Genomic DNA, 10,415 nt, shown 5'->3' on the forward strand with positions numbered 1-10,415 from the left:
GGGTTGGTTTAGGCACTTGAAGAGAAAAAAAACAAACATGAGTAGATTGTGTTTCTTTATTTTAGGACTCTTTATTTTAGGCATATCAACTACAAGTGATGTAACAACTAAATCTTGAAATAATCTTGATGTAACAACTGAATCTTGAAATAATATGTAGGTGCAGTACTTCGGTGTTTTAAATCACAGAACAGTGAATCTGAAAAGGGTGTGAGAGGCCATCTAGGCTGTGTTTCCTTATTCACTGGTAGTTCACCCAAACTCACCCAAAAAGGAAAGTTCTCTACCCCATTCTTAACCACTATTAACAATTAAGTTATTTCCTAACCTCTTTTGGTAATGGTTTTGTATCCAGACCCAGTTCAAAAGGAAAATAATCTTTTTAGGAATTTTTTTTTTTTTTAAGTTTGATAAATACTCCCTAATGTCTGGTCAGAAGTCATGGGGAAAGTAAATTCCTGATTTTAAAAATTAAAGAATTGTGAAGATGTCAATGAAATAAAAACATTCAAAGCGTAATTCTTTTTCTGAAGTATGTAATGACGGAATGATAAACAAGAAACTCTTAATATTTATTTGACAAATTGTGATCTTCAGATCACTAAGGTAATCCTCTCTACAAGAAACAGACAAAAAAAATTTAAAGTTCTGTCATTAAATAAGCCTAGAAAATAAGGTACCCTGTTTCGTAGAAAATCAAAATATGCAGCTAGCTTGTTAAGGCTTTGAGAAGTTGTACAGTGAAGAAATCTCTCTTTCTTTGTTTAAAGTGTCTCTCCCCCCACCACCAAATTACTTTGCCTATAGTCTCTGATTACAGATAACATGGGATCCCCACGGGACATACTTGTGATACATTGCTGTACATGTTGGTATGTTTACTGGTCTCAGGAAGTCAAAGAATCTCACTTTGTTTTTTTTGTTCTGCAAGGGCTCTTGGTCCTGTCCCTCCCTAGTCATACCCAGGGCTGTTGTCCTTGTCCACATTTAACTTTACGGGGTTTTGACGTGGTTGCCTTGCTTCTAACCCCTGCACCGTTTCCAGTTCAGCTCCTTAATTCCCCTCCCTCTACTCCCAGTTCCAAAAGAGAGAAATTGCTTTGCAAAATGAACCGTCACCTTGTAAAGCGATTTTGATTATGCCGCTCCCTGGCTCAGATCAGCCCTTCCTTCTCGTGAGGGCCATCCCAGGTGCTACCTCAGACAAGCCTTCATGACATGCTATCTTTCTGATCATTTATATCATTTCCCTCCTTGGAAAATTTTCCCTTGCAAATGTCCCCCTGCACCCCTGCCGATGCTCTGAGAATAGGGACCGCAGGCTTTGAATAAACTCTTAAGAATTCAGAAAATGAGCATCTGTGCCCTACTATGAACTCTTCAGCAGTACCAGTGCAGTCTCTCTCATTAAAGAACATTTTGTTTTGGCATGCCTGAATCTTGTCGGGATATTTTAAGTTCGAATCTTTTTCTAGTCAAATTGGGTGTCATTGTTGACTGGCTGGAAAAAGTGTCATACTGTGATTCAGTGTGGTGACCAGAGGTGGAAAAGTACAGTTTGTCTCAAGGAAGTTAAAAATGAACAGTGGCGTCCAAATGCACTGCATGCGCAAGCCACCAGTGTTTTCTATTGGGTATAATCTGATTAAGTGTCAGAGAAAAACTGCTGGTGGGTAGATGGGGGGTGGAGGGTGGTGAATCAGTGAATACAAATGCCAAAAGCTAAGCTTGAGCTTTCTTTATCCTTTTCATTGGAGTTCTATTTCAGTAAGCAGGGCTTTGATACCATAAAAATGTCAATGTCATTAAGCAAATGTCACCATTTTAAAGAGATTATTTTCAACTCATCTCTCACCCCCCTCCAACACCAAAAGAGAGAGAAAAGAACCAAACAGACCCAGGAGCGACCCTCCCACGCCCACCCCACTGCAGTACCCACTAAGGGCAACACAAGGCATTTAAAATTTGTTCTGAAATGAGTTACCCAGGATGAGAACTGGTGGTAATAAAAATCTGCGAAACTTCATAAAAGGTTTTAGGCAGGGTCCACTACAGACCTGAGCCTCCTTATTTGAATGAAAGGAGGCATCATTCACCTCTCATGGTTGAGGGAAAAGTGAAGCAGCCCTTGTGTGTTTAACTGCTGGTTGAAGATTTGATTTCAAAGATCTGCCACAAGGGTGGGGAGTGGGGGGTGGGGGCGGGGGCGTGGAATGGGCTCGTCTATCAGGGGACTCAGCTCTCCTAACTCAGCAATGATGGAGTGGTTCTGAAAGAGCAAAACCACTAATTGCTGACCACCTTGGTAGGTCAGGCACTTACATACATTAGCATAGTTAGCACCCATGGGAGGTACTAAACAGAACACAGAACTATCTCCAGGAAAAGTTGGGTGACTTGCAAGGTTACACAGCCAGTATGTGGTAAAGGTTGGATTCAATCCCCATCTACCAAATCCCACATTTTTTCCCTATAAACCTCACTGCCAGGGGAATAGCAATGGACAGGATATTTTTTTCAGTTGGTATTTGCTTTTTTTTTTTTTTTTTGAGAAAAAGAGAGAGCGAGAGAGCACACCGAGCAGGGGGAGGGGCAGAGGGAGAGGGAGAAGCAGACTCCCCACTGAGCAGGGAGCCTGAGCCGGGGCTCCATCCCGGGATCCTGAGATCGTGACCAGAGCCGAAGGCAGATGCTTAACTGACTGAGCCACCCAGGCGCCCCTTGCATTTGCTTTTAAAACAGAAGCTTCAGGGGCGCCTGGGTGGCTCAGTCGTTAAGTGTCTGCCTTCGGCTCAGGTCACGATCCCAGGGTCCTGGGGTCGGGCCCCGCATCGGGGTCCCTGCTTGGCAGAAAGCCTGCTTCTCCCTCTCCCACCCCCCTGCTTGTGTTCCCTCTCTCACTGTGTCTCTCTCTGTCAAATAAATAAAATCTTAAAAAAAACCCAGAAGCTTCGTTCTTTTTTTTTTTTTTTTCAGATTTTATTTATTTGACAGAGACACAGCGAGAGCAGGAACACAAGCAGGGGGAGTGGGAGAGGGAGAAGCAGGCTTCCCGCTGAGCAGGGAGCCCGATGTGGGGCCCGACCCCAGGACCCTGGGATCATGACCCCAGCCAAAGGCAGACGCTTAACGACTGAGCCACCCAGGCGTCCCCAAACAGAAGCTTCATTCTTAAAACGAATCTGGGTGCTAGGTGTCATGTTTGAAAGTATAGAGACAGGAAGATGAAACAAAAGTTGCAGGAGAGAATGGGAGTTTTGATTTTGAGTCCTAACATGAGGCTACTTGCCCCTGAAGAATTGACTCTTGCTTGAGGGATTCACTCAAGGTCATGGAGTTGGGTAGTGGAAACCAGGTAAGAAGGCCAGATGGAAGCTCTTCTGTCATCAGGCCTGGATGGCTCTGGCTACCTCTATGGTTCTTGTCTGCCTACTGGCTTCCCTTAAGTGTGTGTCTGTGGTTCAGTGGCCAGACTTGGTGTACCGTTCATTCCAGGAGATGGGGCAGGGGAATTGAAGTGTCATTTCTATTCACTTTGAAGAACTTCTTAATGCATATCTTTTCTCTTTGACCACCAGTGAAAGATCAGTCTGGGGCAGGAAGCAAATAAAAAGGACCGTTTTCTGTAGTACTACGAACCCCCAAATCCCAGAACCACAAGCAGTTCTGGGAGGGAGAAGAACAACAATAATTACAACGACAACTGGCATGGATGCCGTGCTTACCAAGTGCCAGGCATCTTGCTCTCGAGAGGTGTTTCCTCTTTTCAACGTCCCACAACTTCATGCGATAGGTACTGTTAGTGTGGTCACTTTCAGGTGGCTAATGTTCCGAAAGGTTAACTAATCTGCAAAGCCAGGATTCAAACCCAGGCACACAGATATTAGGTCCTGTTTCACCTTGCCCCTTTTGAGTTTCCAACCAGCCAAAGAGGAGTTATACTGAAAGGATACCATTTTACAAATGCATTGAAAAGTTATTTCTCTTTATTTTGTCTGATGAGGATGTCTTTAACAATACTGTGATTTTTGTGGTAGTTATATCATCTCCTAAATTGAGAGAACTAAGGAGTGGCGCAACCAACCGAATCACATGGGTGCCAAGAAAGGATATCTAACTAGCTAGACGGATGGATGGCTGGGTGGATGGATAGATGGGTGGGTGGGTGTACGGATGGACGAATGGGTGGGTGGATAAGTAGGTAGGTAGGCAGATAGACTGACAGATTTACATACATATTATATATATCTATACAACCTTTTTTTTTTTTTTTTTTTAGATTCAAGGAAAATCCCCCCCAGGAGAAAGTGTTTTATTTCTTTCTATAGAACTATAATTGAACACGTTCTATACATAGAAATCAAGCCTTCCCTCACGCATCCCATTCTTTGAGACTCTGCAAAGTCTCTGTAATCTCGCAAAAATAGTCCTGAAATCCAAAAGAGCAGGGAGAGGCTTTCATACTGATGAATTTTCCTGGTGAATTTTAAAGCAGCACTTGAATATTTTGCTTTTGGACTGAGATGTCAGAATTATTAAAATAGATTTTTGCAGAGAATATATATTTATATATATTTCCTGATTTTATATATATATATATATATATATATATATATATATATATATATTTAAAAAGAAAAAGAAGTGTTTGCCATTTTTAGAGCACTGGAACTCTGGAATGCAGAGCTTTGATCACTGCTGCAGCCTGAACAGCTGTTCCTGAACAGATGTGATGCTGTAGAGCCTAGAAGAACCAACGTAGAATGTTTGAACATAGATTTGCAGCAAAACGCCCTTCTGAGGGAGACATTAAGGCCACAGCCAAATACAGTCATCAGCAACTTCCTTTTTCTCTGCCACCCGAAGAATTCAAATCTAACAAAGACCAAACACAACATTCTAAAATTGGAAGAGATACAAATGGGGACGCTGATTTGGTCCCCTAAGGTGTCCTACTTAAGTCAGAATCAGCAGCCCTCCCTGAGGGATGTCCCTGGGTCGGGGGAACGAGGGAGGGTGAGGGTGGACGGTAGGGGGAATGGGAAGGACAGGAGGAGAAGGGGAGTGGAACTCAGTTAATCAAATGCAGCTTGGTGTCAGAAGTCAGGAGCACCTCCCTCCACACACACAGCCAGCAGCTGGGGCCACAGCCTTCCACACCATCTCTCTCTTCCAGAATGAGGACAGTTTTGCAATGACGGCAGTAGTCGCCCGTGATGGCAGAAAATCGGAATCTTCCTTGGCTTTCATTATACTTATTTTATAGTACTTTCCCCTTTGAGTTAATATGGAGAGCACAGCTCCATGACCTTCCAAAGTGGGGTCTGTGCATGTCTTAATCTGTTTCTGACAGCAGTTAGTGCCCTGGGTGTATGTTAACTATTACTATTAGCATCCTAATGATTCTTGTTGCTGTTATTATATGTACAAAGTGCCGGTCCGGTCCCTGGGCTGGGTTGGAGGCAGGAGGGGGTGGCAGGGTGACTGTGTGTGTGGCAGGCAGGAGCCCTCTGCCGCCGCCATCCTCCATCATTTCCCATCCGCGTCTTCTCTGGGTTCTGCCCCATCCAGCCTGCCAGAGTTGCCATGGTGACGGAGAAAGTGTGGAGGCTCCAGGCCGAGTGCCTGCCCTGGCTGCGCCCTGTTCTTGCTGTCTCCTTCGCACGTTGGGAAGGGGATTCCTCCCACGGGGGGAAACCATACACTGCAGCGGAGGGCCCGGAGTCCGGGCTACCAATGTGAACACAAACTCCCAGGGACTGTGCCCTGGTGACTTTCAGCTCTGGAGAGCTGCCGATGAGCCGAGATTCTTTCTCTTTAGGGAAAGAAGCAGGAAGAGAAAGGTAGGAGCTAGAGATTCGGCCTGGAGTCTGTCAGCTGACAATTCAGTTATACTGCCTTCGAGGAAATCCAATTTTTAGTTTCTCGGTTATTTCCCCTCTGCCTTCATAAATGGCAAAACGTAGACAAAGGTGGACCCAGGCATGGCGTGAGGTAGTAGAGGTGACTTGGATTTTGAAGTCAGGGGTCCCTGGGGTTAGGGACATAGTTCTGGGGTGAGACCCCAGGATTTCTGTCCCATTGCCACCTCTGGGCGAGTGAATTTGGCCACGTTAGGTAACCTCTCAATATTGGTTGTCTCACCAGTGAGAAGGGGCGGAAAATAATATTTCCATCATCGGGTTGAGGTAAGGCTTCAATGAGACAATCGGACAAAAAAGGACTTACCCTGGGGTGCCTGGGCGGCTCAGCCGTTGGGCGTCTGCCTTCGGCTCGGGTCATGGTCCCAGGGTCCTGGGATCGAGCCCCACAGCATCGGGCTCCCTGCTCGGCGGGAAGCCTGCCTCTCCCTCTCCCACTCCCCTGCTTTTATGTTCCTGCTTTCGCTGTGTCTCTCTCTGTCAATTAAATAAATCTTAAAAAAAAAAAAAAAAACACTTACCCAATACACATTCAAGACTGTCATCATCACCTTTGTTGTCCCAGATCTGGCCATTGCGGGCCACAACTACCTTGGGGATGTCCCCTCCCCTGTCTCCCTGAGATAGTACACTCACTGTCTCTGTACAGAGGGGACAGTGATACCCACCTCCCAGGACTGGGGTGAGAACCAAGTCAGGGGAATGCCCTGTTGCCACTCCTCCATCCCCCCCCCCCCCCCCCGTGCCGTGCCTTCTCCTCCTGCCACTCCTTAGCTGGAGTGGAACACAAATCTGGCTTTGCCAAACCCTCCAATGGCATCCCACAGCCCTGGAGATAAATCTGCATCTGTTTTCTCAAGTCCGTAGGCCCTGTGGCCTCTGGCCCCGGCCTCCATCCCCAGCTCCTCTCCACTGGGCACTCCAGCCACACTGTGGCCCTCAATCCATTCCTCTGATGCAAGGCCCCTCCCCTGGGGCAGGGTCTTCTCCCCCCCCCCACCCCCCCCCCGGTTGTTTCCTCAGGGAGAAATTCTCTGCCCGCCCCACCGCCCTGTCTCCCCGACTTCAGACTTTAGCTCAACTCCCCTTTGGCCCTGCAGGACTTAGCTCAGACATCACCTCTGAGAATGACTTCCTGGGTCATTCTTTCTAAAGCACCCCGCCATCCCCCCAATACACTGTGTCATCAGAAGCACTCCTCTGACTAGTACTTCTTACAATGTGTAATTAGCATTTGTTTACCTGGTTTTTCTGGGCGGGTGAGATAAATATTGTCTTAGGCATATTTGTGTCCTCAGGACCAGTCATGTGCCTTGCACATCATAAGTGCTTAATAAATGTTTACTGGACGAGTGACTCACAGGATCCGGACATTAGTTCTCTTTCCTAGACCTGCTCTCAAAACAGCCACTAAAGGATCTGTGCCTCAGAAGGGGGGGCCTGACAGCTAACGGGGCCCCAAGGCTCAGGTATTTCACAAGTAAAATAGAGATCGGAATGCCAGATAAAGGTAGCTCAGAGCCCCGCAGTGCTCATGGGCACCAAGTTCACCTGGGGATATTGTTCCAGTGCAGGTTCTGATTCAGCACTGCTGGGGGCCTGAGACTCTGCCTTTCTAACAAGCTCTCAGGTGAACCCACCGCTGCTGCTTCTCAGACCACACGGAGAAGCAAGAACTCAGTCCCCGAGGAAGCCTTGGATTTTTAAACCTTGGAGTACCAAGGACAGGGTGAACGTAGTGACTGGGAGAGCAGACCCGAACTGGGTTGTGGGTGCACCTCCTGAGCTGGAAGCTGCTGGAACCCAGGACCCAGGGGCCGGGAGGGGAGGAACATCCTCCTGAAGCCAGAGCAGACCAGCCAGATAGGATGAGAGGCTGGAATCTTGTTATTTAGAATGTGCCTTAGTTCCAGAGCGAGGTTTCTATCCAGGAGTTTGCTCATTCATTTATCCACTCATTTCTCCAGCAAATATCTGCACATTATTTATCCTGAGGATACTGTGGGGACAGGACAGGTAAAGTCTCTGTCCTCCTGGCATTAACATCCTGGAAACAATGACCCGGATTTGAGACCTCAAGTAAGTGTGTGTGTGTGTGTGTGTGTGTGTGTGTGATTTGGGTGAGTCATTTCAGCTTTTGAGCCCTGATGAAATGTGATGCCCATTCTCAACATAGGGAGTTGCTGGGAGATTCTCAGGAGATAGCCCCTGACAAAGATAACACATTCTTATTATGCACAGAACCACTCATCTGAATTGTGAACTTGCTCTCTGTTAGCCAAAGGTGGAAATCTGCAAAGGAGAATTACATCGAGGGGTTTCCTTGTTCATTCAATCATTCATCCAAGTGTTTGTACTGTTCTAGGCTCTGGGGATATTGTGTGGGCAAAGCCATCAAAGTCTCTGTTCTGTTGGCATTTACATTCGGAAGGGGAAATCAGATAATCAACAAGAAAACACATACATAAGAAAATGTTCTGAGTGTTATGAGGAAAATAAAACTGGATAATTTGGCGAGACTAGAAGTGGGGCTACTTTAATTGGAGGTTTAGGCATTTCTGACAGGTGAGATTTAAGCCGAGACCTGAGTAATGAGAAAAACAAGCCATGGTGAAATCTGAGGGAAAAGTACGTTGGGCAGAGGGAACAGCCCACGCAGGAGTCCCGAGGCAGGACCAAGCTTGGCATATTTGGGAAAGGACGAGCAGTGCAGCTGGACACAGTGACAAGAGGAAGAGGTCATGACATGAGCTCAGAGAGGCCAAAGGGCCAGAGAAGGCAGAGGACTATTAGCCACGGTAGAGGTTTTGGGTTTTATTTTAAATTAGATGGAGAGCCGCTGGAAAGTAGCTGCAGGGGAAGGACGGGAACTGATTTAGGATCACTCTGGTGATGGCATGGAGAAGAGGCTGTAGGGGGGCAAGAGTGGGAGCAGAAGAACAATTTAGGAGGGACCACAGAGTGTTTGGGGTGAGGACAGTGGATGTTGGTAGATGCCAGTAGTGTGGGCCAGGGTGATAGCAGAACAGGGAGAGGTGGGCACGTTAGGGCTACAGGTTGGAGGGACAGATACAGGAGAATGACTTGGGTTTTGGTAAATGCCACCTGCTGTGCTATTTTTGGAGGAAACACAATTTACCCTGTAGTACTAATCCTACTCCCTTGGAACACTTCGGCAAAAGTAAAACCGTCGTGGAACCAGGAGGAAACAAGGCAGTTCTAATTCTATCTAGACACACGGAAGCTTCAAAAGGAGGATATCGTTTGCAAAGGGAAATGTTTACCCCATTCCCCTCCCTGTCCTCAGAGGTCTCATTGAAATTCTTTGCTTGTTTGAAAGGGCATGAGAGATCCCGCTTTAACAAGTAATGAGTGGCACTTAGACACCTTGAGCAGGATCTAATTCTGATTAAGCATTTATTTTAATTCGGAGGGGTTGTATGGAAGGAAGATGAGATAGATGGGTGACACAGACAATTTAATTAATCTTAGAGATGGGCTTAATAACCAGGGGCCGAGGCGTGTGCGCACACATGTGTATGTGTGAGAGAGTGTGTTGAGTTGGTGGAGGGGAGGCAGCAGGGGAGGGAAGGAATGCTCAGTTTCCCTGGGACCAGGTCTAGAGAAGTTTCTCTGTATTCCCCACAGGGCAGGGTCCTCCCATCCATTCAATCATAACAAACTCAGGTGTTGAGCTAGGTCCCCTGGGGTCCAAGGTTCTCTCATTCACAAAGGGCCAAAAAATGGAGTCAGTCGACATTATCTTGAGGTTAAACAATGGCCATAGAGATCCGCTGACAGGTGTGAGAATAGAACCATCATACACATTTATGCTTGGGTACCGTTATCACATCCTCTGCCTGTAACACATAAAGAATCCAGTCTTAAAAAGGAATACCTATAGTTCTGAGAAACACATAATTCTGTTACGTTGTATTTCGGGAGTTAAAACTTTTATTTGTTTAATGTAAGCATTTTTAAATATATCAGAATTTCTTCATGTTAAAAAATGTACTTTCCCTCATGCTTCCTTCCCCCTGAAATGGAATTGGCCTGGGCCCCTTTCTTTCTCAAGAAGCCCTGGGCTTAGCGTTTTGAAAGTTGGGGCTGGCTTAGCAGCAGGGACCATTCCAGGTCCCCCACCCTTTATACTCCCAGGAACATGGTGGAAGCTGCAGGAAGGACTTGTCAGAACCAGGGGAGAGTGAAGGAAGAGCATTTCAGACACAGATGAGGTGGGAAGGCCCTTTTCCGACAGTCATCTGTGGCTGTCTCCTTGGGGAACCATATGTCCCCATGCCTACGGCTGGCCAAATGAAATTCATGACTAGGAATATGCATCCGTTGGTTTTTCTCTCAGCTCCTGCAGCTGTTTGATGAGGGGTGAGGGAGGGAGCAGCAAATCATCTCTTTTGTGGGCTGAGATGACATCTTATACAATTGTTCCTGGTCTTTCTATGCAGTGTGCTACCTGAGCACCGCCCCCCCCCCCCC

The sequence above is a fragment of the Phoca vitulina genome, unplaced genomic scaffold, assembly GCF_004348235.1.
Source record: "Phoca vitulina isolate PV1807 unplaced genomic scaffold, GSC_HSeal_1.0 scaffold6, whole genome shotgun sequence".
In the NCBI taxonomy this organism is placed as follows: domain Eukaryota; kingdom Metazoa; phylum Chordata; class Mammalia; order Carnivora; family Phocidae; genus Phoca; species Phoca vitulina.